Source organism: Erythrolamprus reginae, chromosome 1 (assembly GCF_031021105.1).
Source record: "Erythrolamprus reginae isolate rEryReg1 chromosome 1, rEryReg1.hap1, whole genome shotgun sequence".
Lineage (NCBI taxonomy): Eukaryota > Metazoa > Chordata > Lepidosauria > Squamata > Dipsadidae > Erythrolamprus > Erythrolamprus reginae.
In genome coordinates, this window is record NC_091950.1 from 32,913,671 (window position 1) to 32,938,993 (window position 25,323).

The following is a 25,323-nucleotide window of genomic DNA, read 5'->3' on the forward strand; positions in this document are numbered from 1 at the left end:
GAGGAGGAGGAAGAAGAAGAAGAAGAAGAAGAAGAAGAAGAAGAAGAAGAAGAAGAAGAAGAAGAAGAAGAAGAAGAAGAAGAAGAAGAAAGGGAAGTAGCCAAGTTTTAAATCAAGAAATGGCAAGAGATTCAGCTGCACATTTGAAATATTGGCCCATTAATCCTGCCTAGTATGCATTTGAGAGTTGATTTTCTTGGTGGAAGCTGTCACTTCAACAGTATGTAAAACTGTTTTCCATTTTTAATGTGGCAACTCAGTCACTACAATCACTATTCCATGATCTGCTGCCACCCCACAGTAGGAGGGGAGGGAGGAGAGCATCCTGAGAGGCAGTTGTACATATGTACCTTGATGTGAAGAGAGGATGATATCATTATTAAGGGAATTGCAGCTGAATGGAAAGAAACAAGTCCAAATTCCCACTAAACCATTGCACTCAGTGGATGATTTTCAACCAGTCTCTGTCTAACAGCCTAATCTCACCTCCACAGAGATATTGTAAATAATAGAAGATATGACAGTAGGATGAACCAGGTGCACTAGACTGAGCTTCTGGAAGAAAAGAGGGATAAATGTAATAGCACAATAAATAGCTGTTTATGAAATGTAACTTTTTTCAGCACCATCATAATTTTGAATGATTGCTAAACAAATGGTCATAAGTCAAGGAAGGACTGTCTCCATTGTTTAAATGTAAACTGCCCACAGTCATTTGGAATTGAGCAACTTCTAAATACAGTATTATCATTGTATTAATTTATAATTATCAGGGTAAAAAATTAAGAGCTGACCAGCTGCTACAATGATGTAATGCTGGGAATAAGTCAGCAAGGTTTGGGGGCTAATATCGCTTTAAGAGCCTATAATAAGAAGAGGCCCTGTTGGGAAGTATCTATCTCTCTCTCTCCATATGTGGGGTTTTTTTTTTGCTGTAATAGATGATTGCTTTTTCTTTGAGGTCAAACAGTGACCGATTTGGATCACTACTCCAGGTCCCATTGACTAGACCAGGGGTAGGCAAAGTTGGCTCTTCTGTGACTTATGGACTTCAACTCACAGAATGCTTGAGAAAATCATCCTAGCTCAGGAATTCTGGGAGTTGAAATCCACATGTCATAGAAGAGCCAACTTTGCCTATCTCTGGACTAGATGTGTGGGCAGGCCTTCTCTGTGGCAGCTCCGGCTCTCTGGAACCAACAGTTCCTAGAGGTCTGTGCAGCCCCCACACTCTAACCTTCAGAGAAGCCATGGGGATGTTGAACAGTATCACCCAGCTCTGGCCAAGAAAAATGAATGGTTTTATATTTAGGGATTTTATTGTTTGAGATTGTTTTTAAATTGTTGTATGCCACCCAAAGTCCGAAAGGAGATGGGCGGCTTAGAAATCCAACAAACAAACAAAGTAAGTAAGTAAGCAAGCAAGTAAGTATATGTATATATTATTTGTAGATAAAACCACTATTGAACTACAAATCTTTTTTTACTGTATTTGCTCCAGGGTTGTCTCACATAGTCACACTGTGTACATTCTGACAATAATTAATCAGATTTCAATTCCAGCTCCAATGACCAGGACATCAAAGCTGTCCATCAGAAACTCGCCTTTGATTCACTCCAGAACACAGTACAAATTATGTCCACAATTGTAGAAAGTCCCTCATATCATAGTGGCAAGCAGATATTCAATTTCACCCTTGTCTATTCTCAGAAAGAGAGCTGTCTGCCTATACCTAGCATTGAACTCACAGCCTACTGATTGTAAGGCGAGAGCTCTGCCTCTAGGCCACCGCACCACCCCAATTTCACCCCTGGATGGGCAGGAACTTCCTTAAAAGAGCAGGTTGGCAATCTTAGGATGCTCCTGGACCCACAATTCTTATTAGGAGACCAGACAAACTTGATCAACTTAGTGCTGTAAAGGTTAACCATCATTGGCTTATTGCTTGGAACACGGATATCAATGGGACCACCGAAGAGCCACCCGCCACCGGAGCTCCCGGTACACTCCCGGTGGTGGGCATGGACATGCACAGGTGTCTGGTACGGGTGCGCACCCCTGGTGTAAGATTTGGCTTCTGCACATGCAAGGAGAAGCAAAATTATGTGCAAGAACGCTTGCGCAAGCGAGTTTTTGGCAATTTTCACTGATTTCTTTGCTTCCGCGCATGAGCGGCAACCAAATCGTGCACGGTGACACACGGGGATGATTTGGGGGGCACGCAGCTGTGCACGCATGACCATTTTTAGAAACATAGGAACATAGAAACATGCAAGATTGACAGAAGAAAAAGACCTCATGGTCCCTCTAGTCTGCCCTTATACTATTTCCTATATTTTATCTTAGGATGGATATATGTTTATCCCAGGCATGTTTAAATTCAGTTACTGTGGATTTACCAACCATGTCTGCTGGAAGTTTGTTCCAAGCATCTACTACTCTTTCAGTAAAATAATATTTTTAATATTTATCTATTTATCTATTTATCTATTTATCTATTTATCTATTTATCTATTTATCTACTTATCTATTTATCTATTTATCTATTTATCTATTTATCTATTTATTAGATTTGTATGCCGCCCCTCTCCGAAGACTCGGGGCTGCTAACAACAATAAAAAAGACAATGTAAACAAATCTAATATTAAAAATAATCTAAAAACCCCAATTTAAAGAACCAATCATACATACAAGCATAACATGTATAATTAATCAGTGATCCCAGTCGTACCAGCTGGGGCTCATTACAGACTGGGACCCCATTCTCCCAAATATGTCATCCAACCTATTAAATCTTGTTGGGCTGAGCTGCTAGAGGTACCACTCTTCCAGAAAGGGAAGAGAGCTGAACTTAGATAGATCTGCTATAGGAAATAGCTCCTACAGAGATCAAAGTTGCTTCATCCCTACTGGTTTTTAAGAAGCAATTCAAAACCGTTATTCCAAAGTGCATCTTTCATTACTTTGGTGACTTAATTTACTGTGCAAATTTTATTCTTTTTCCCCCTCCTTTATTTGTTGTCAGTTATGTTGATGTTCCATGTAGATGTTTAAATCATCATTTTGTTGTCTTCATTGTAAGCAGCTAACAGTCATTTGATTATGGTGGAGTATAAATCCAAGCATAAAATAAAAGTATAAAAGTTAAATGCCACCAGTGGTAATTAAGCTGTATATCTTTTTTTCCAGTGTCGACAGAACCGCGCATGACATAGCAACTGTATCAAATAGGGATCATGCAAATTTTACTGCCCCCAATATGCTAAGGGTTTGTTTAATTATACAGTCCTTGGGTTGTTTTATTCTACTGTAAGATCAACAAATCACTTGTGAAAAAAAGTAATGATGAAAATTTCCATTTCTCTGCTCCACTTTCCAGAACCCATAAAGATGATGGATTAAACCTTATATAATATCTGGACCTCTTCAAGCTGTCGTATGACATTTTCAGTTTAATTAACACAATACAATTAGCCATTAACTTTCATTATGGAGCTGCTATTTGGTAAGAAACCGGAGAGAACCAGTTAGGGAAGACAATCTCCCTCTTTTCTTTTCCTTTTTCCAGTTTTAGTATGCTTGGTTTGGATTAAAACAATGGTAATATTTCCTTCCACATTATAATTTGAAAGAAGTAATGATGACCTTTTAAAATTCTTGAAAAGAAGCAAAATGCTGGTAAAAAGAAGATTTTTTTGAAGTGCAGGATTCTTGCATTTGTGTTAATTGCTAGGCAGGCAATGGAAAGAGGAAAGAATACATATCTCAGCCCAACTCATTTCACAAGGTTGTTGTTATTGTGGGGAAAATAGGAGGGGGAGGAAGTATTAAGTATGTTCAGAAGCTTGAGTTATTTATAAAAATAATAAAGGCAGGATAAAAAGTATAAAAATAATAGTTTGTCATCTTTCAATGATTTATAACTTTCTCAATTGCTTAGGTTTCTGTTAAATCCAGGGGTGAAATGCAGCAGGTTCTGCAGAACCAGTAGTGGAAATTTTGAGTAGTTCAGAGAACCAGCAAATCATAGAAACATAGAAATATAGAAGTCTGACGGCAGAAAAAGACCTCATGATCCATCTAGTCTGCCCTTATACTATTTTCTGTATTTTATCTTAGGATGGATATATGTTTATCCCAGGCATGTTTAAATTCAGTTACTGTGGATTTATCTACCACGTCTGCTGGAAGTTTGTTCCAAGGATCTACTACTCTTTCAGTAAAATAATATTTTCTCATGTTGCTTTTGATCTTTCCCCCAACTAACTTCAGATTGTGTCCCCTTGTTCTTGTGTTCACTTTCCTATTAAAAACACTTCCCTCCTGGACCTTATTTAACCCTTTAATATATTTAAATGTTTCGATCATGTCCCCCCTTTTCCTTCTGTCCTTCAGACTATACAGATTGAGTTCATTAAGTCTTTCCTGATACGTTTTATGCTTAAGACCTTCCACCATTCTTGTAGCCCGTCTTTGGACCCGTTCAATTTTGTCAATATCTTTTTGTAGGTGAGGTCTCCAGAACTGAACACAGTATTCCAAATGTGGTCTCACCAGCATTCTATACAGCGGGATCATAATCTCCCTCTTCCTGCTTGTTATACCTCTAGCTATGGATGGCCCCAGAGTGGGGTGGGAATGGAGATTTTGCAATATATTTTCCCCAGGAATGAGGATTTTTTTTCAATATCCTTACCCCAGCAGTGGGGTGGGAATGAAGATTTTGCAGTATTCTGATCCTGCTATGCCAACCAAGCCACACCATGCCCACAGAACCGGTAGTAACAAAAATGGCTTTCACCACTGGTTAAATCTAACCTACAACAAAGGTAAGTTTATTGTTAATTTTATTTCTAATTAATTGTATTTGTATGCCGCCCCTCTCCGAGGACTCGGGGCAGCTCACAACATGTTCTGCCGGACTCTCTGGTAGGAGCCTCCCAAAAATTCAAAGGTACAAATTTCAGACACACACACGTTTGAAAATTCAAAACAATGTTCTTTATCACAAAATTCAAAATAAACTAAGCACTCTTTTTGTATTGCAAAGAGCACTCGTCCCAAAACAACCTGGTAGTTTGTACAAGTCCCTTATCAATTCGTAAGTACTTAGCTTGCAGCTGTGAAGAAAGTCACAGCCCTTCTTCTTCCACGAAGTGAAACACACTTTGCTCTGCTTTGGTTTCAAAGTGGTGAAAAGTCAACAAACAAAGGCCGGAGTCAGCAAGACATTCATGAAACACAACCATCAGATAATTCTCCACAACGGCCAAACCCACACACTCCTATTTATAGCAGTAGCACTAATTACAGCAGCCCCACCCAACCACAGGTGGCCTCATTTTCTCTTGTAATAATCCTTTAGTTGTTGCTTCCTATGCATTACTCTACACATGAGTGGATGTGTCATTAATTCTTGTTCAGAATCTAGAGATGATACAGATGATTGATCTCCTCCTGGGCTGTCTGCCAAACTCTCCTCCTCGTCACTCAGGCCTCCTTGGTCGGAGGAGACTTCGTTGGCAGATTCCACTGGGAGCAAAACAGGCCTGCAGCATGTGGACGTCTCCCCCACATCCACCTGCACATTCCTTGGGGCAGGAGCTGGGGCAGAGCTAACCACAACACAACATATCAAAGAAAACATAAGAATATATCCAGATTCAATTAATGTAATTAAAAAACCTAAAAGTTGTAATATAATTAAAAACATTCATTACCATTCACTCCATGAAACACACTAAAACACTTGTTGGTCAGTTACATTATGGTTTAACAAACTAGACACAAACTATTTTAATCAAAGTAAAAAAGAAATACCAATAAACCAATTATTGATGCTACTCAATACTTGCACTTACAGAAATATACAAAACTTTACACACACACAGAGAGAGAGAGAGAGAGAGAGAGAGAGAGAGAGAGAGAGAGAGAGAGAGAGAGAGAGAGAGAGAGAGAGAGAATGAATATTTAGTTGCATTCCCACATTTCATATAACCAGCTAGGTCTCAATGTTTCCCATTTGCTCCCCCTTCTACTTATAGAACATAAATGTTGTCATCTTTGCATAAACATCATACCAGGCCATATTATGGCATCCTGGGACTTCTTGTATTTTCTAAATCAAAACAACTTTGAATGGACCAGTATGATTTATTATAATGGGTGATCCCAATCTCCATTGTTTTTGCTACAACACACTCTTTTTCATTACTTATAGTGTAACTCCTTACTCCCTTGAATACACAAGGAAGTTAGAAAAGATTAAAATCTCAACTAAAGAATGAAAATTTTCAAAATATACTGCAAAACTAATCTGAAAACTAATCAAGACCAACTCTTCCAGAAATCCTCATAATATGGATAGTAGCAACTATTCATTTATTTTACTTATACTCATCTTTATAATTTTTACAAACAGCTCCAGAGATCTAACATATCCGACACACCTCCCCCTTCCTATTTTCCCCACAATAACTCTGGGAGATGAGTTGGGCTCAGAGAGTGTGAACTAGTTACCTGAAATGCCTTTAATTTGCTTCCATTTATTTTCCTCTTCAAAGCTCTGCTTTGCAGAATTATACGCTAAAGAATGGCAGCTTATGTGACAGGGCCTTAAGAAATCTCCTTGCAAATAAAATCATAAGCCCTGGGGCAGATTGCTCTGTCTCATGATTTCCCATTAGACTAATACAAACAGAAACAAACCCTTTCTACCCTGAACTTCCCAGCAGCAAGCGATAGACCAAATGCAAATAGTCAAATTCCATCATTTCTGTACACCTGCTTCGGATTGGAACAATCTAACCACAGGGAATGCCATCAAGCCAAACTGAGGAGGCTATCGAGCAGGCTTTTAATCTTATGTTTTGACTTGCTGCAAAGCAAAAATGCTTTCGGGCATTTAAAGACTGAATGTTACCAGCTCTACAAAATAAAATTGAAGGCAACCTTCAAACTAAATCAAACTTATCTTCCTTTAAGTAGGTTCATTAACCTAGAACAAGGGCAGGTATCTTAGCTTCCTTGCTGTTCCTCTGCATCTATGCATGAGGGAAAATTGTTTTTTGAAAGATGGATGTTTTCTAATCAACAGGCAGTAGGCTTAATTCATGTTAAGATGCTAGAGCAAATCACATGGCAAGAGGAGAATTCTTATACAGTAGAACCCCGACTTACGAGACTAATTGGTTCCGGAAGGAGGCTCGTAAGTCGGAACGCTCGTATGACGAAACATTGTTTCCCATAGGAAACAATGTAAAGTCAATTAATCCGTGCAACAACAAAAAAAAACCGCTGCCGCCGAACGCGGAAGTTAGCGTTCGGCTTCAGGAGACAGCTGCGAAGCGGCGCGGGTGTTTTAAAACGTGGCAGCCAGCCTGGGGGGTTCGGGGGCTTCCCCCCGAGCCCCCCAGGCCGGCTGCAACCTTTTAAAACACGCGGGATATGAGCGCCAAGGAGCTGTCTCCTGAAGCCGAACGCGGAAGTTAGCGTTCGGCTTCAGGAGACAGCTCCTTGGCGCTCGTATCCCGAATGTGAGCTCGGGAGGCGAACAAAAATGTCGCTCCCCTCCCAGCTCTTATCTCGAGTAGCTTGTAAGTAGAGCTGCTCGTATGTCGAGGTTCCACTGTAGATGTGAACTGAATGGTACAAACTCATATCATCTGCCTAAACCAGTGATGGCTATTATTATTTTATTATTATTATTTATTGGGTTTGTATGCCGCCCCTCTCCGCAGACTCGGGGCGGCTAACAACAATGATAAAAAACAACATGTATAATAAAACATTAATAAAACAACTAAAACCTCTTATAGTAAAACCAAACATACACACAAACACACCATACATAACTTGTAATGGCCTAGGGGAAGGAATATCCTAACTCCCCCATGCCTGGCGACAAAGGTGGGTCTTGAGTAATTTACGAAAGACAAGGAGGGTGGGGGCCGTTCTAATCTCTGGGGGGAGTTGATTCCAGAGGGCCGGGGCCGCCACAGAGAAGGCTCTTCCCCTGGGGCCCGCCAAAAGACATTGTTTGGTTGATGGGACCCAGAGAAGGCCAACTCCGTGGGACCTTATCGGCCACTGGGATTCGTGCGGTAGAAGGCGGTTCCGGATGTATTCTGGCCCAATGCCATGTAGGGCTTTAAAGGTCATTACCAACACTTTGAATTGTGACCGGAAACTGATCGGCAGCCAGTGCAGGCCGCAGAGTGTTTCAGAAACGTGGGCGAATCTAGGAAGCCCCACGATGGCTCTCGCGGCCGCATTCTGCACGAACTGAAGTTTCCGAACACTTTTCAAAGGTAGCCCCATGTAGAGAGTGTTGCAGTAATCGAACCTCGAGGTGATGAGGGCATGAGTGACTGTGAGTAATGATATATTTTTCCTATCACGGTAAATGAGGTGGAATGCGTATAATTTTAGAAGAGCTGTGTGCGTGTGTATGTGTGCACATTATTATTGTTTATTATTATTATTGTTGTTGTTGTTGTTGTTGTTGTTGTTGTTATTATTATTATTATTATTATTATTATTATTATTATTATTATTATTATTAGAATGCCGCCCCTCTCTGTAGACTCGGGGCAGCTCACAGCAATAATAAAAACAATGTACAGTAACAAATCTAATATTTAAAAATATCTAAAAAACCCTTATTTAAAAGCAAAACATGTCTCAATTCCCCCATGCCTGACGGCAGAGGTGGGTTTTAAGGAGTTTACGAAAGGCAAGGAGGGTGGGGGCAATCCTAATCTCCAGGTGGGAGCTGGTTCCAGAGGGTCAGAGCCGCCACAGAGAAGGCTCTTCCCTTGGGTCCCGCCAGACGACATTGTTTAGTCCACGGGACCCGGAGAAGGTCAACTCTGTGGGACCTAATTGGTTGCTGGGATTCGTGCGGCATACACTTTATATAATAGATAATCAGGGGTGGGCTACTGCCCAGACGGGGGGGGACACAGTGGGGTAGCAAAAATGGAGCTCCACCCCAGAACACCCAATTTGCACTAAAATATGTTGAAACAAAATGCATAAGCCACGCCCACAGTGTGGTAGTAAAACTTTTGGTAGCACATCACTGCCCCCAGCCCAACAAAGGGTTGCTGGCTCCTGCCGCTACCGGTATGCTCCGCGTGCTACTCTGTGTCTCCGGCAGGTATGGGCACATACCCAAGCAAGATTTAGCTTCTGCGCATGCACAGAGAGCAAAATCTCATAAGGGGATGCATGCACTCATGAGATTTTGGTGGTTCTTTTGCTTCTGCGCATGTGAGGAAGTAAAACATCACCGGAAGCCACTGAAATATTGTGCGGCCACATGGTTTCTCATGAGATTTTGCTTCTTGTGCATGTGCAGAAGCAAAATCTTGCCCCGACATCAGCGCCCGCCCGCCAGTCACCCAGAGCTGTGTGCGTATCACCATTCTCCCTATCAGAACGCCCGTCACCCCATCCAGGTACAAATCCAATACTGCCCCTGCCCTCCCCCGGGCATGCACGCACATCTTCCACATGCGCCCCCCGTGCATGTGTGGCAGAGACCCAAAAACCAGCTGGCCAGTGGGAGTTGTGCATACATGCATGGTGGAGCTGATCTGGGGCAATGGTTTGCATGCCCTCAGAGAGAGCTCTGCATGCCATCTGTGGTACAGGATGGGGTGGAACAACAGTTCCACCAGTGGAAATTTATTTATATATTTATAGGATTTGTATTCCGCCCATCTCCAAGGACTCGGGGCGGCTCACAACATAAATGAAGCTGTGTGCCCAGCTCCAGCTGACCACTCCACCCTCCCATCCTCCTCATCCTCAGAAAGCTGCAGGGAGACCAGCACTGGCAGGAATTGCAGGGGGTCCATTTCCTCCCCCATCTTTTCTCAACAGCTACCCAGCCTGAGGGAGTGACCCAGGAAGGAGAGCGCGGGAAATGCGAAGCAAATTGTTCCCCCAGAGAGCGACACTGGTGAGGTTGTAAGTCGAGGACTTAACAGTTACTTGAACGATGATGATCATTCAAGCCACTCCTACCTGGTCACATAGCCGGCAAGCCACTACTACCCAGTCATATGACAATAAAGCCACACCCACAGTGTGGCAGTAAAAAATTTGGCTGCCCATTACTGGGCACAGGTGCCATAAATTTCCCATCATGGGCCTAAACAAGTCATTGTGGGGATCTACAATTGTATAACTAATATATTCAAATTGGATTTACAAAGGCCAAGTTCAGCCAGGTAATCTGTCTACGAATATCCAATTTCCATTAAAAGGATTGATGAATTAGATTGTCTCTTAAAAGCTGTAAGAGGGTTAAATCTGTACTTCCCCAATCCCATCACACATCAATAAGATCTTGAAATTGGCTGAGAGGGATATTATGCTCAGATTATCCATGGATCTCCTGTCCTTAGGTGTTTGGGACAAACACTGCCTCTCACACATACACATTCTAAAAACAAAACAAAACATCTTATATCTAAGCTTGCTATTTTCCTGATATTAATCAGAACATATTCGTCTCATATTTTTCATCTCATATATATTTCAAGACATTTCTTCTGAGGCATGAAACAGGCTGGTGCACCCAAATCACATAACAAACCGTTAACTGTAGTATTCCGATAACATGCAGTCTCCAAGCAGATAAACTATACCAAGGATGTTAAACTCAACATCCGTGGGACGGATCCATCCCACAGGGTGCTTAAATCTGGCCCATGGGGCCACCCTGGAAACAGTGAAGGACCGGCCTTCTGCCTTTGCCAGAAAAAATGGACCTTGGGAGAACTGTGCATGCACCCCAGGCTCCATTTTCATTGGCAGAGGGCTTTAGGAGGCTGTTGTGGCTGAAAACTGGGCCCAGGGAGGGGCACACACAACCCCCAAGCTCCATTTTCACTGTCAGAGGGCAGCAGGAGGCCATCACGACTGAAAACAGATCTTGTGAACTTGTTTTTGTGGGCAGAGCACTCGGGCCATCACCAATGCCCCTGATTACGAGTGACATCAAGCTCGCCAAGCCACCCTGGGTAGGCCCACCCCAGCCCCCGAGGTCAAACACAACCCTGATGTTTAATTAAATCAAGTTTGACACACCTGAACTATGGCTTAACATAAAAACCTGGTCTTCACAGGAAACTAAAACAATAGCACAGCATGCTATATTTATAAACTATGCAATCCAAATTTAAGCTAATCCAGCATGTCGTTGAAATTTAGCCAGAATGTAGAGTCTGAAAACAGTGAAATATTAGGAAGGTCTACAAAGAACACTGCTCTCTCCATGATATTATCAGATATTGTGAGATGTGACCTAGAAGCGTTCTTGGATAATTTCTATTATTTTTCATGCCATGCCATCTTTTACTTATAAAAAGGAGATTAAAACAAAATAAAAGCCTGGATTTTTTCCCTTTTTCCACATAGAAAATAGATACGATGGTTATTTACTTATTTTATATTCTGTTTTTAATTTTATAAATAATTCAATAGACTAAACTGGCTTGCCATTATTATGAGTTGAGAAGAATAGAGTATTATATCATATTATATTGCATTATATTATGATATATAAAACACCTTTTAAAGTTATGTAGAATATTTCCATAATGGTGTCACTTGAAATTTGGGTCACCAATACAAAAGTCCATTAAGCAGTAGGACCAGGAAGGATATTACTAAACAAAGGAAGCATTAAAAATGTTATATCTAGTCTAAAATAGCCTAATGGTGGCATTGTCTATGCATGGCCCCAATAAAGAGTGATGTAGTTTTACCAAAAGCATAGTATGATTGACATGAGGGAGGTTTTTCCATTGAATTTGCTTAGTATGTGGTGCCTAAATTTCCAGAGTATCCCAGATATATTATTTCATTAAATCTTAGTCTGTCAGGAGACATGTAATATAGAGATCCTATATTTTATTCTTTTCCTCTATACAATCTAAATCAAAAGCACAGGCTGCCTGGTTTGAAAGTCAGTCTGTAAAGAACTTGGAAGAGTAGTTACAATAGATAGAATTCTTTATTAGCCAAGTGTGATTGGACACATAAGGAACTTGTCTTTGGTGCATATGCTCTTAGTGTACATAAAAGAAAAAAAAAATATTTTTTCAAGAATCATGAGGTACAACATTTAATGATTGCCATAGGAGTCAAGTAAGCAATCAGAAAACAATCAACATTAATATAAATCGTAAGGATGCAAGCAAAATATTACAGTCATAAGTGGGAGGAAATGGGTGATAGGAATGATGAGAAAAAACTAGTAGTAATAGTAGTGTAGACTTAGTAAATAGTTTGATAGTGTTGAGGGGATTATTTGTTTAGCAGAGTGATGGCGTTCAGTGCTGTAACGACATTTTGAGGATAGGAGTTGAAACAGTTTAATTAAATTAGCTATATTTAATTAGTTAATTAAAAACTCACAATGAGTCAGCAATATGATACGGCTGCAAAAATGGTAAATGCAATTGTAGGATGCATCAACAAATATAAAGTTTCAAACTCATGGCATTTAGAAGTTGTTCTTTATCTTCCTTTGGTCTGATTACCCCATGATAAAATATTATATCCAGTTCTGAGAAAGATTATCACAGGAAGAATTCTCAACAGATTCAGAAAAAGGCAAGAAAGACGATCGGGGGGAATACAGTAAACACTAAGTCTCATGAAGAGAGACTTATGAAGCAAGAGGGCCACGTTTCATCTTGTAAAGAGAGATTTGAAGAGGGAGATGAGAATACACTTCAAATACGAGGAAAGATATCGCACAAAAAAACCCTAAATCCTATTCTTGTTAAGTTACTGGAAAGCAGATCCTTCATGAAAGTGAGGGAGAAGAAATATTCACTACAACAGTTTGAAAGTAGAAGCAAAGATCAAGGGAAGAGGTGGGTTTCCTTCATTGGATATGTTCAAAAGAAGTAGGAAAACTCCATACCATGGCTACCTCAAACTGGATTGTCACATAAGCAGAAGAATTGTCTCCAAGCCTAAACTGCTCCTTTCAATCCATGGTGGGTACTCATCACCACCCAAAGGCAGTCTACCATGTTTATGAAGAGATGCAATCTCCACCTTACCCAAAGCTATGCATGTCCCAAAAGTCTATCCTTGGGATTATTTGACATCGGACCAGATTACTTACAGGACCGCCTCCTCCCATATGAGACCCAGTGACCAATCAGGTCCCACAGAGTCGGCCTTCTCAAGGCCCCTCATGTAGATAATGTTACTTGGCGGAACCTAGGAGAAGAGCCTTCTCTGTGGGGGCTCCAGCCCTCTAGAACCAGCTCTCCCCATCCTTCTTGCCTTCCACACGAGTTTGAAGAATCATTTGTGTCGTCAAGCTTGGGGCTATTAATTATCTGCCCACTGGACGATGAATGAAATATATATTTGCTGTGTGAATGAAGGTAACTGATTGTAATAAATTTGGGTTTTAGATTAGTTAATTTTATTTATTTATTTATTTATTCAATTTTTATGCCGCCCTTCTCCTTAGACTCAGGGCAGCTTACAACATGTTAGCAATAGCACTTTTTAACAGAGCCAGCATATTGCCCCCACAATCCGTGTCCTCATTTAGCCCATCTCAGAAGGATGGAAGGCTGAGTCAACCTAGAGCTGGTGATGAGATTTGAACCACTGACCTACAGATCTACAGTCAGCTTCAGTGGCTTGCAGTACAGCACTCTACCTGCTGCGCCACCCGGCTTTTAATGTTAAATTGGATTAAATATGTTTTCTATTGTCTTTTTTATATGTTGTAAGACGCCCCAAATCCTCGGAGAGGGGTGGCATATAAATCAATCGAATGAATGAATGAATGAATGAATGAATGAATGAATACATTTCCATGCCATCTGCCAAATCTACGTTACTGCACACAATATCTGACAATCTCCAATCTCATGCTTCAGCCCAAATATTTACTTGATTCAAGTGGATGCCAAGCAGCTGCTCTATTCATAGCTTTCTGATCAAAAGGGAAATTTGTCAAATGTGACTTGTTAGCAAAGCAGAACATATATGATGAAGACAAGACTACGGGTGAGGTTTTTAGCAGTTTATTATCAGATAATCAAAATCCTAAACTGGGCATGATTGCCTGTTATGTGTTCAGATCAGATGCACTTAGCACAGCTTGACAGACAATTCAGTATGCAGCACAGCTATTGAATGCCTGTATTATTACTGCCGATCAAAGGTATCCTTTATAATTAAAGTGTTCCCCACAGCTGTTTGCTAAGAAACATTGGAGAAACACATCACGTTAAAGCAACCATGAAGTATGTTCGCAGAAATCAAAATTTTCTCTGTACTGGATGAGGATCACTATTTTTAGAAAACATTTTTTTCTTTTACCTGTGGGCTTCCTATGACGAACGAACGAAATGTTTGTGATGTGAACAAATCTGCCTCTAGTTTGTCCTTATACATCTAAACCAAGACAGACTGCATAAAGGCTGAGAAATGGGATGTCATATCCAGGACAGAAAGTAGTGGCCACAGCTCCAAGGCATTGAGGAACAAGAGTTGGAACCCAATGAAGCAATAGGGTCATTTGGGATTTGACCTTAGCCAGAATATACATGCCTGTTCCTTCCCATGAAAGATGCAAACAATAGGAAAATGGCAAACCAGCCAAGGCATGGCCAAATGGTGTGTTCCTTGTGGGGATGATATTAAACTGAATACAGTGATACCTCGTCTTACAAACGCGTCATACAGACTTTTTGAGATACAAACCCGGGGTTTAAGATTTTTTTGCCTCTTCTTACAAACTATTTTCACTGCTGGAATGCCCCACCTCTGGACTTCCGTTGCCAGTGAAGCACCACCTCCGGACTTCCATGTTTTTGTGATGCTGCAGGGGAATCCCAGCAATGCAAAAACGGGCGCTTCGCTGGCAACGGAAGTCCGGAGGTGGGGTTTCCCAGCAAGGAGAGCCTCAGTGAAATTGCAGTATCGCAAAAACACAGCGGTCCGGAGGTGGGGTTTCGAGAACTTTGGTGTTTTTGTGATGCTGCGATTTCACTGATGCTCCCTTTGCTGGGAAACCCCACCTCCAGACTTCCGTTGCCAGCAAAGCGCTCATTTTTGCAATGCTGGGATTCTCTTCCTGGGATTCCCCTGCAGCATCGCAAAAACACAGAAGTCTGGAGGTGGGGTTTCCCATGGAGGGAGCCTCAGAGAATCCCAGCAGCACAAAAACAGGTGCTTCGGCTGGCAAAAGTGGTGAATTTGGGGCTTGCACGCATTAATCGCTTTTCCATTGATTCCTATGGGAAACATTGTTTTGTCTTACAAACTTTTCACCTTAAGAACCTCGTCCCAGAACCAATTAAGTTTGTAAGACAAGGTATCACTGTATAAGATTTAGATCAAGGGTCCCCAAACTTGGCAACTTTTAAAACTTGTGTGCTTCAACTATGCTTCAACTATCCAACTGGCTGGAGAATTCTGGGTGTTGAAGTCCACAAGTCTTAAAGTTGCAAAGTTCTGATTTAGATCTTCTCCCACCTATCCATTCTTTCTCTTTTTGTTTCAGCCTTTGGAGAAAAGTAGAGGTATTTGTGTTTAAAGAGGCTTCAATTGAATATTTGTTCTTCCTTGACTCATCTCTCTCTTCATCAGACTCAGGCCTTCTTCGGGTATCGTAAAGCTAGAACATGAATATGACTGGGGCAAGATAGTAATCAAATTGCATCTTTTCTCTGCAGAAGGGGTATATCTGAATGGGAATGTTCGCAGGCATGTGGTTTTCATATGAATTATTTAAACAAGATATGGAATAGGGCTTATAATGCTCATCTATTGGCTCCCACATGAGCCAAAATTTATCTACACTCAGCATTTCCACTCAGCTGCAAGATACAGGTTTCATTAAAATGACCCTTATCTAGAGTTCTCATATAGGGATTGTAATAGATGCGAGTACAACGATCCAATGAATTTCTCTTTATTCTCAATAGGAAATAACAGGCGGCTGTAACACTTTCTCTCAGCCGCTTTCACTAACAAGAGACGCGTAAGACCGGGAGCCGCGCTATTTATATAGCTCGCCCAGCAACAGCGGCGGCTGACAGCTCCTTGATATTGGCGCCTAAAGTCAACAGCCAATCAGCAAACGGTAAGCATTTAACAGTACTTCTGCTTAACAACAAAAGGCATACTTTGCCTAGAAACAATCCCTAATACATATATATCTAATACATAACACCCCTCCCCCTTTTATTTAACTTACTGTACAATGATTTATTCAGACAAATAGGTGATATAATCATTTAACCGCGCAGGTCTTCTGGGTGTTCTGTCAGATCGACGCTGCTCCTGGAAGACTTGGGAATCAACGGAAGAGGAAGGTTCTTCCTGTCCAGAGGAGTACGAATCTCCACGGCTGGCATGCTGTACAGAAGGGGTAGCGCTGGAGGGGGCAGTCTGTCCAGGTAAGTCCCAATCAATTTGCTCGGTTTCTGCCCGATTTCTGCTCAGCCTGTTATAACTCCCTGCAGGGAGTGAACGAGTAGAGATGCCATTATTATTATTATTCCCCATTTGTGTACTCCCCGGTGTCTCTTGCCTGCTTCTAATGTGGTCTATATGCCGTTGCCAGAGGCGACCATCTAGTAAGGTGATTTTGTAAGTTTTTGGTCCAGTTTTGTCAGTTATTATGCCACGTTCCCATTGCTTCCCCCTGTCAAAATTTTTGACAAATACATGCTGGCCAATAAATACTTCTCTTTCTGGGATAGACATATTAATATTCCTATGTTGCACAAAAGAGGGGTGCAGTCTGTCCAGAGGAGACCTCAATCTCCTCCCCATCAATAGCTCAGCTGGACTCTTGTTGGTGGATACACTCGGTGTAATGTGTTGAGCCAGGAGGAAAGTGTCCAGTCTCTCTTGTATTTCCCCTGGGGCTGACCTTTTAATGGCCTCTTTGGCCACTCGGACATACCTTTCAGCCATTCCGTTAGCCCACGCTGCGTGGACTGATGTTAACGCGTGTCTGATCCCCAAGTGTGCTAGGAAGCTCCTGAATTGAGAGGACGTGAATTGGGGCCCATTGTCCGATACCAGGACGTCTGGGCACCCATGAATTGCAAACAATTTCCTTAAAGCCATTATAACAGTACATGAGGTAGTGGACCCCAATACCAAAACTTCCAACCATTTAGAGCACGCATCTACTACAATGAGGAACATATTGTTTCCCACTGGCCCTGCTAAATCTATATGTACTCTGGACCAAGGGCTCTTGGGCAAGTCCCACTCTGCAGGGGAGGTTTTGGGAGGATTTGGCCGAGATTCTTGGCACTGTGGGCAAGTGGCCACCCAATCTTCAATAGCTTTATCCATACCAGGCCACCATACATATCCTCTGGCCAGGGCCTTCATCCTGACCACACCTGGATGACCTTTGTGTAATAATTTCATTACCTGTAATCTGAGGGTGGGGGGAATGACTACCCTGTCTCCCCACAGAACACAATCATGCATTACAGAGAGTTCCAAGCGTTTGGTCTTATACTCTGCCACACTATGGTCCTCTCCATTTGGTGGCCAACCTTTTAAAATAAATTGCAATACAGAATGTAATAATGGATCTTTCTTGGTTTCTATGGCCACTTCATGGGCAGTAACTAAAGGGTCAGTTGGCAAATCAATAAGTAAGACATCAGATGCCGGAGCGGGGTCTTCTACCCTCAGCCCTAAAGGGCAACGGCTAAGCCCATCTGCATGGTTGATCAACGACCCCCCCTTATGTATAAGGACATAGTCATAGCCTGCAAGGAAGATTGCCCACCTGGACATTCTAGGGGACATGAATGGGGGGGTAGGGCGCCCAGTGGCTAATAGACCCAATAGAGGCTTGTGGTCTGTAACCAATTGGAAGGGGCGGCCTAATAAATAATGGTGAAATTTTTTCACCCCAGCCACCAGAGATAGTGCCTCTCTATCTATTTGGGCATAGTTCCTTTCAGCTGATGATAAAGTTCTTGAAAAATAAGCCACAGGGGCTTCTTGCCCATTAGGTAATATGTGGGCTAAAACACTGCCCACGCCGTAAGGTGAAGCATCGCAGGTGAGCCTAAGTGGAAGGGTTGAGCTGTACTGGATGACAACACTGTTGGAAGACAGGAGATTTTTTATAGCTTGGAAAGCTTGTTGTTCCCTATCTCCCCATGTCCACACTGCCCCCTTGTGGAGAAGGCGATGAAGCGGCTCAGCTGCAGAAGCCTTTTGACGTAAAAATACGGAATAAAAATTTAAAAGTCCCAAAAAGGCTTGTAGCTCAGCCTTACAAGTGGGTGTAGGTGCCTCCTTGATGGCCCTGACTTTATCTTCCGTGGGGTGAATACCCTTGGCATCTATTCGGAATCCCAAAAACTCAATTGAAGATGTTTCCCATACACATTTCTCAGGTTTCAAACGTAAACCCTTATCTTCCAAACGGGATAGTACTTGCCTAATGCGGCTATGCAGTTGGCTAGGGGTGTCCCCACAAATTAATATGTCGTCAAAATACGGGACCACCCCCGTGAGGCCCATGAGAAGTCGTTCCATCAAACGCTGGAAAATACCTGGGGCCACACTAACCCCAAACTGCAACCGAGTACACTTGAATGCCCCTCGATGGGTGACAATAGTCTGGGCCATGGCTGTGGCATCATCTACGGTGAGTTGCTGATATGCCTGCGCCAAATCCAAGCGGGCAAAGAGGGACCCCGATCCTAAGGTGTGTAGCAGCTGTTGCACAACGGGTATGGGGTAGGAATTATGCTGCAACGCTTTGTTCAAAGTAGATTTATAGTCTGCACACACTCTGAGGGTGCCATCTGGTTTCAAAGGTGTCACTATAGGAGTCTCCCAGGGTGCGTGTTCAACGGGCACTAGAATGCCTTGATGTTGCAGCTTTTGTAATTGTGCGTCTAATTTCTCAAGTAAGGGGAGAGGCACTCGTCGTGGTTTAAGCCTAAGGGGGGGGACATTAGGATCCAATGAAAACGAAATAGGGGGACCTTTGTATGTGCCCAAACCGTCTTTAAACACTTCAGGAAACTCACGGACAAAATCAGGCACTCCATTTTGCCCTAGTGTAGTAATCTTGTGGAGGCCAGTGACAGCTAAGCCTAACGGAGCCATCCACTCTAAACCCAGCAATGAATGGTTTGCCCCTTCAACAACAAGTAATGGCAGAATAAGATGTACATTCTTAAAAGTGACTGGCACATTAACTCTACCCAATACCCTGATAGGGTGTCCTTGAAAGTCATTTATAGAAATGTCCAGCGGTTGCAAGGAGTCCCGAGAGAGGGATGGCACATAAAGGTGCAACTTGTGCCAAGGCATTAAAGTGTATTTGGAGCCAGTGTCAAGCTCCATGGGGCATGGCTGGTGATTAAGTAGGATTGGGACAATAATTTTATTCACGGGGGGGGGAAAAGGAGAGCTAGGTTTGGGCCAACAAGAGTTACCTCGGGGGATCCATGGACGTCGATTCCCTCTGTTAAACTGCCCTGGGGGGGCGAGGAAAACGCTGGGCAGGAAAGGGAGGCAGGAGATGAGGAGAAGCAGAGAAGTCATCTGAAATGATGGCCCGGCAGGCAGGGGCGATGTGTCCTCGCTTGTCACAGCGTCGGGATATGGCGTCCTTGAAAGGGCATCGGGATCGTGGATGTTGTCCTCGGCATCCGGCACAGGGCTGGTAAGGTGGACGGAGCTGTCTCGACGCTGGTCCCCGAATTTGACAACAATATTCATCAAACTGGTCTTGCTCTTGCAGCTGGTAATCGTAGGGCCGAGTCACCAGGGAACGGTGGCTGTCCGAGATTTTAGACACAGTGGGAAGTTTGTCATTAGATTTAAGATCGGCTGCAGCGGCTTCAGCCACCTCAGCCGTTTGTGCTGCCTTAATAACGTCTTGAAGGGTTGACTCTTCAGCAGCTAGTAACTTATTGCGAATGGTGACATTTCGCATGCCAAAGATTATGGCATCTGTCAACCTCGCCTCAGGATTTTCAAACTGACATTTTGCTAAAATCGTCCTGAGGCGAGTTGCAAATTGGTTTATAGACTCGCCTTCAGCCTGAGCTGTGCGCGAGAATTGATGCCGGTACACCCGAGCAGGCTTCGTTGGCTTGAAATGTGAAGCCAGTTTCTCCTTTAAAGTGTCCCACGGAACCGAATTGGCGGGCTCCGGATCAGTCAACGTGCCGGCTAATTCAAAAATTTGGGACCCGCAATAATTCAAAAAGAGAGCCCTCTTTCTGCTGTCTTCAGCATCATGCATGCCTGCAGCCTCCAGAAAAATGTCAAATTTTGCCATATAAGCTGTCCACGTAGACCTCTCAGGGTCAAACAGTTCAGGAGGCTGGATGATCGAAGGGGTCGACATTCTGTATTTTTATAAATTTTTCTGAGAAAAATAAATGACCTCGAGACCCTCGTCGCCAATGTAATAGATGCGAGTACAACGATCCAATGAATTTCTCTTTATTCTCAATAGGAAATAACAGGCGGCTGTAACACTTTCTCTCAGCCGCTTTCACTAACAAGAGACGCGTAAGACCGGGAGCCGCGCTATTTATATAGCTCGCCCAGCAACAGCGGCGGCTGACAGCTCCTTGATATTGGCGCCTAAAGTCAACAGCCAATCAGCAAACGGTAAGCATTTAACAGTACTTCTGCTTAACAACAAAAGGCATACTTTGCCTAGAAACAATCCCTAATACATATATATCTAATACATAACAGGGATCACTCCAGATTTTGTAGCATCTAACTAGGTATCCAGATGTTGAATGACATTCAGGGACCTGGTATGACCTAAATGTTCTTATCATTGGTATGACTATAACCTGGGTGTTATTTTGCATTCAAAAGTGCTTTATGCCCACATGATTTCTTGATATTTGACAGTAGAATAATATAATGGGACAGAACAAAATAATAATAATAATAATAATAATAATAATAATAATAATAATAATAATAATAATTTTTTATTGGATTTGTATGCCGCCCCTCTCCGCAGACTCGGGGCAGCTAACAATAATAATAAACACAACATGTACAATCCAATAATAAAAACAACTAAAAACCCCTATTATAAAACCAAACATACACACAAACATACCATGCATAACTTGTAATGGCCTAGGGGAAAGAGCTATCTCAACTTCCCCATGCCTGGCGGTATAAATGAGTCTTGAGTAGTTTACGAAAGACAGGGAGGGTGGGGGCAGTTCTAATATCCGGGGGGAGTTGGTTCCAGAGGGCCAGGGACGCCACAGAGAAGGCTCTTCCCCTGGGGCCCGCCAAATGACATTGTTCAGTCGACAGGACCCAGAGAAGGCCAACTCTGTGGAACCTTATCGGTCGCTGGGATTCGTGCGGTAGGAGGGTGGGGGCTATTCTAATCTCTGGGGGGAGTTGGTTCCACCTACAAAAAGATATTGACAAAATTGAACGGGTCCAAAGACGGGCTACAAGAATGGTGGAAGGTCTTAAGCATAAAACGTATCCGGAAAGACTTAATGAACTCAATCTGTATAGTCTGGAGGACAGAAGGAAAAGGGGGGACATGATCGAAACATTTAAATATGTCAAAGGATTAAATAAGGTTCAGGAGGGAAGTGTTTTTAATAGGAAAGTGAACACAAGAACAAGGGGACACAATCTGAAGTTAGTTGGGGGAAAGATCAAAAGCAACACGAGAAAGTATTATTTTACTGAAAGAGTAGTAGATCCTTGGAACAAACTTCCAGCAGACGTGGTTGGTAAATCCATAGTAACTGAATTTAAACATGCCTGGGATAAACATATATCCATCCTAAGATAAAATACAAAAAATAGTATAAGGGCAGACTAGATGATCATGAGGTCTTTTTCTGCCGTCAGTCTTCTATGTTTCTATGTTTCTATTCACAACTTCTGGAGGAAAGTTGTTCCACTGATTAATTGTTCTAACGGTCTTGCAATTTTTCCTTAGTTCTAAGTTGCAACTCTTCTTGATTAATTTCTACCCATTGCTTCTTGTTCTACCCTCAGGTGCTTTGGAGAATAGCTTGACTTCCTCTTTTTGTGGCAACCCCTGAGATATTGGAACATCCTATCATTCACCCCTAGACCTTCTTTTCACTAAACTAGATTTGTGCATCCATTTTTTGGTATAACACCAGAAGTGAAGCAGCAACAAGATCATGACTGATTTCCACAAACATAAGACAAATATAATGCTGGTTGCAAGAAATGGAGAGGTTTTTTTTCTTTTCTAGCAACTTGATATTTTAATCTAAGTGGTAGACATTAGTTCTCTTAATGTGAGCATTTACAGGAAAACATATTGCATATTTCATGAATATTTAGGTAAAGTAATTTGGCAATGACATTTCCCATATTAAAATGCAGCAGTTGAGCCAAAATGGTTACATAAACATTACATCCTAATTTTATTCTATTTTACTGAGTTGTAGGGCAGAATGTCATATAAACAGAAACCAAAGCTGCTAATGAAGGTGGGATCCATATTTAAGTGCACCCTAATAACAATTTAGCCACAAAACTCACTGTATGTCCTTGTGAATTTAATCCTTTGTTTAGCCTTTTGCATACTAGTTGCTGCAAAAATAAATTGACATCTAGGGAATACTATAGGCAGGAGGAGTGAAATAATATAATCTGTGTTTCCATTTACTTTTACTTCATTAATTTACATTGTTTCATTACATCAGTTTCCTTCATTCTCATGAATTTGGCAAAAGTAGTGGGAAGGGGAAATGCTGCAAAAAAGGAGTTGAGACATAAGGAAATAGATGGTAGGTGTAATACCCAGAACAGAAGGAAGTTTTCACTGCAGCCTTATGAATACAAATACAGTGGTACCTCTACGTACAAACGTCTCTACTTATGAACTTTTCTAGATAAGAACTGGGTGTTCAAGATTTTTTTGCCTCTTCTCAAGAAACATTTTCCACTTACAAACCAGAGCCTCCGAAACTGTAATCGGAAAAGGCAGGGAGAAGCCTCCATGGGGCCTCTCTAGGAATCTATTGGGAGGAAACAGGGCCAGAAAACGCAAGGAGATACCTCTGTGGGGCCTCTCTAGGAATCTCATGGGAGGAAACAAGGACAGAAAAGGTGGGCAGAAGCCTCTATAGCAGTGTTTCCCAACCTTGGCCACTTGGAGATATCTGGACTTCAACTCTCAGAATTCCCCAGCCAGCATTTGGGAGTTGAAGTCCAAATATCTTCAAGTGGCCAAAGTTAGGAAACACTGCTCTATAGGGCCTCTCTAGGAATCTCCTGGGAGTAAATAGGGCCGGAAAAGGCAGGGAGAAGCCTCCATGGTACCTCTCTAGGAATCTCTTGGGAGGAAACAGGGCCTCCACCCTCCCTGTGGTTTCCCCAATTGCATACATTATTTGCTTTTACATTGATTCCCATGGGAAAAATTGCTTCTTCTTACAAACTTTTCTACTTAAGAACCTGGTCACAGAAAGAATTAAATTTGTAAGTAGAGGTACCACTGTACAATTCAACTCTTAGTTCAAAACCCTGTATACTTTCCATTTCATTCTGTCATTCTGTGCTGACTTGGGAATCGGTAAAATAAATTTGATTTTATTTATTTATTTTATTTATTTATTTATTATTTAGATTTGATTTATAACAACCCAGTTCTAGATCAGGCTTGTCCAACTCATGTCATCACAACAGCATCATGTGATGCATTGTGAGTGTTTCCCCCTTCGCTAAAGCAGGCTTGGGTATGGCCAGTGCATGATGCATCTTGGCCATGAGCCAGGAGTTTGACAGCCCTGTTCTAAATTAACGAGAAACCATAATAACACCCAGAAAGCATGTGAAAGTCTCAGGTTCACTTTTCAAAAGTAAGAAACGTGTGCATTTCATAATTGAGTCGGAATTCTAAAAGTGTCACATTCCAAATTACTTTTTGATACTTTCCAACCCAATGATATTTTGAAAAACAAAATAAAAAATTGCAGAGGTTCTGGATTCTATCAGCAGAATAAGTGAATGGAGTGAATGGTAATGAAAGTTTTTAATTATATTACAACTTTTAGGTTTTTTAATTACATTAATTGGATCCAGGTGTATTCTTATGTTTTATTCGATATGTTGTGAGCCGCCCCGAGTCCTTGGAGAGGGGCGGCATACAAATCCAATTAATAAATATGTCAAAGTCAAACTGTTTCAATTTAGTCATCCAATTGGGCAGTGGCTTAGAATAGCTCCCGCGACCTCCATTCTAAGTCTTCCTTCCACTTCTTTCTTGGGTAAGGTGACCCAAGTAAATATACGAGGGTGAGTCAAAAAGTAAGGCCATATTATTTATTTCAGGTGAAGTTTTTGATAAAAATACCTGAAGTGTTTCCCAGTTATAAATGATTATATCATTTACATTCTGAAATATTTTGTTTCTTATTTTTCAGATTTATAGACTCGTAAGGAAAATTCAAAATGGCTGCCCCCTTAGAGTTGCGTCAAAAACAAAGAGCGGTGATTCAATTCCTTGTTGCGGAAGGGTAACCCTGTGAACATCTCAGACTATTATAAAATGTGTTTGAGGACAATACTTTAGATTATAGCAATGTATGCAGGTGGATCCATGGCCCCACGAAAGAGGGTTTGAGAGGCAAACATTATTCCAGTGATGAGGAAGTGAAAACTGCAATGAAGAAGTGGCTCAAAGAACAGCTAGCAAAATTTTATGAGTCTGGGATACATGCTCTCATTCAAAGGTGGAACATTGCTATTGAGATAAATGGTGACTATATTGAGAAGTATGGATGTGATCCACAGAGGACTAGCTTCATTTTGATGTATGTTCCATGTTCCTGTGTTGGTAATTATATCTGTCCTAAATAAATGGCATTACTTTTTGACTCACCATCATATTATTAGTAAGAATTCCAGGAAAGAACCATTTGCTGCCTGCTTTTAAAATGTGTCATTAGAACTATGCAAATCAGACCTCTAATTCAAATGGAGATCTAAGATTTGGAAAAAGGTTTGATTTGTGTCCGCCATTTGAGATTAAAGGGGAAATGGATTTATTTTAAGCCAATTCAAGATTTGTGATTCAGTGTTCACAGGCTATAATGGGGAAGCATTAAAATGCCTGCAGCAGCTTTGTTTTTGGCAGAATCAGATGGAAATAACAGGGATGGTAATCTTTTAGAGATCACTGACCTTGCCAAGTTTCAGCTGGATACTTTCAAAGCTGCAACTGCATTAAAGAAATTGTTCCACATATTTCTAAGGCAGAAAAAACAGCTTCTGG

At 41.8% G+C, this 25,323-nt stretch overlaps 1 protein-coding gene and 1 long non-coding RNA gene across 2 annotated transcripts in view; one reads left to right on the forward strand and one right to left on the reverse strand.

The window, feature by feature from the left end:
* Positions 1–25,323, reverse strand: part of MDGA2 (MAM domain containing glycosylphosphatidylinositol anchor 2) — a 574,798-nt gene that overhangs the window by 505,119 nt on the left and 44,356 nt on the right. The window lies entirely within an intron of this gene.
* Positions 1,262–24,604, forward strand: LOC139156824 (uncharacterized). Its single transcript, XR_011557381.1, has 3 exons — positions 1,262–1,405; positions 3,382–3,507; positions 24,473–24,604. It is a non-coding gene; the product is annotated as an uncharacterized lncRNA (long non-coding RNA).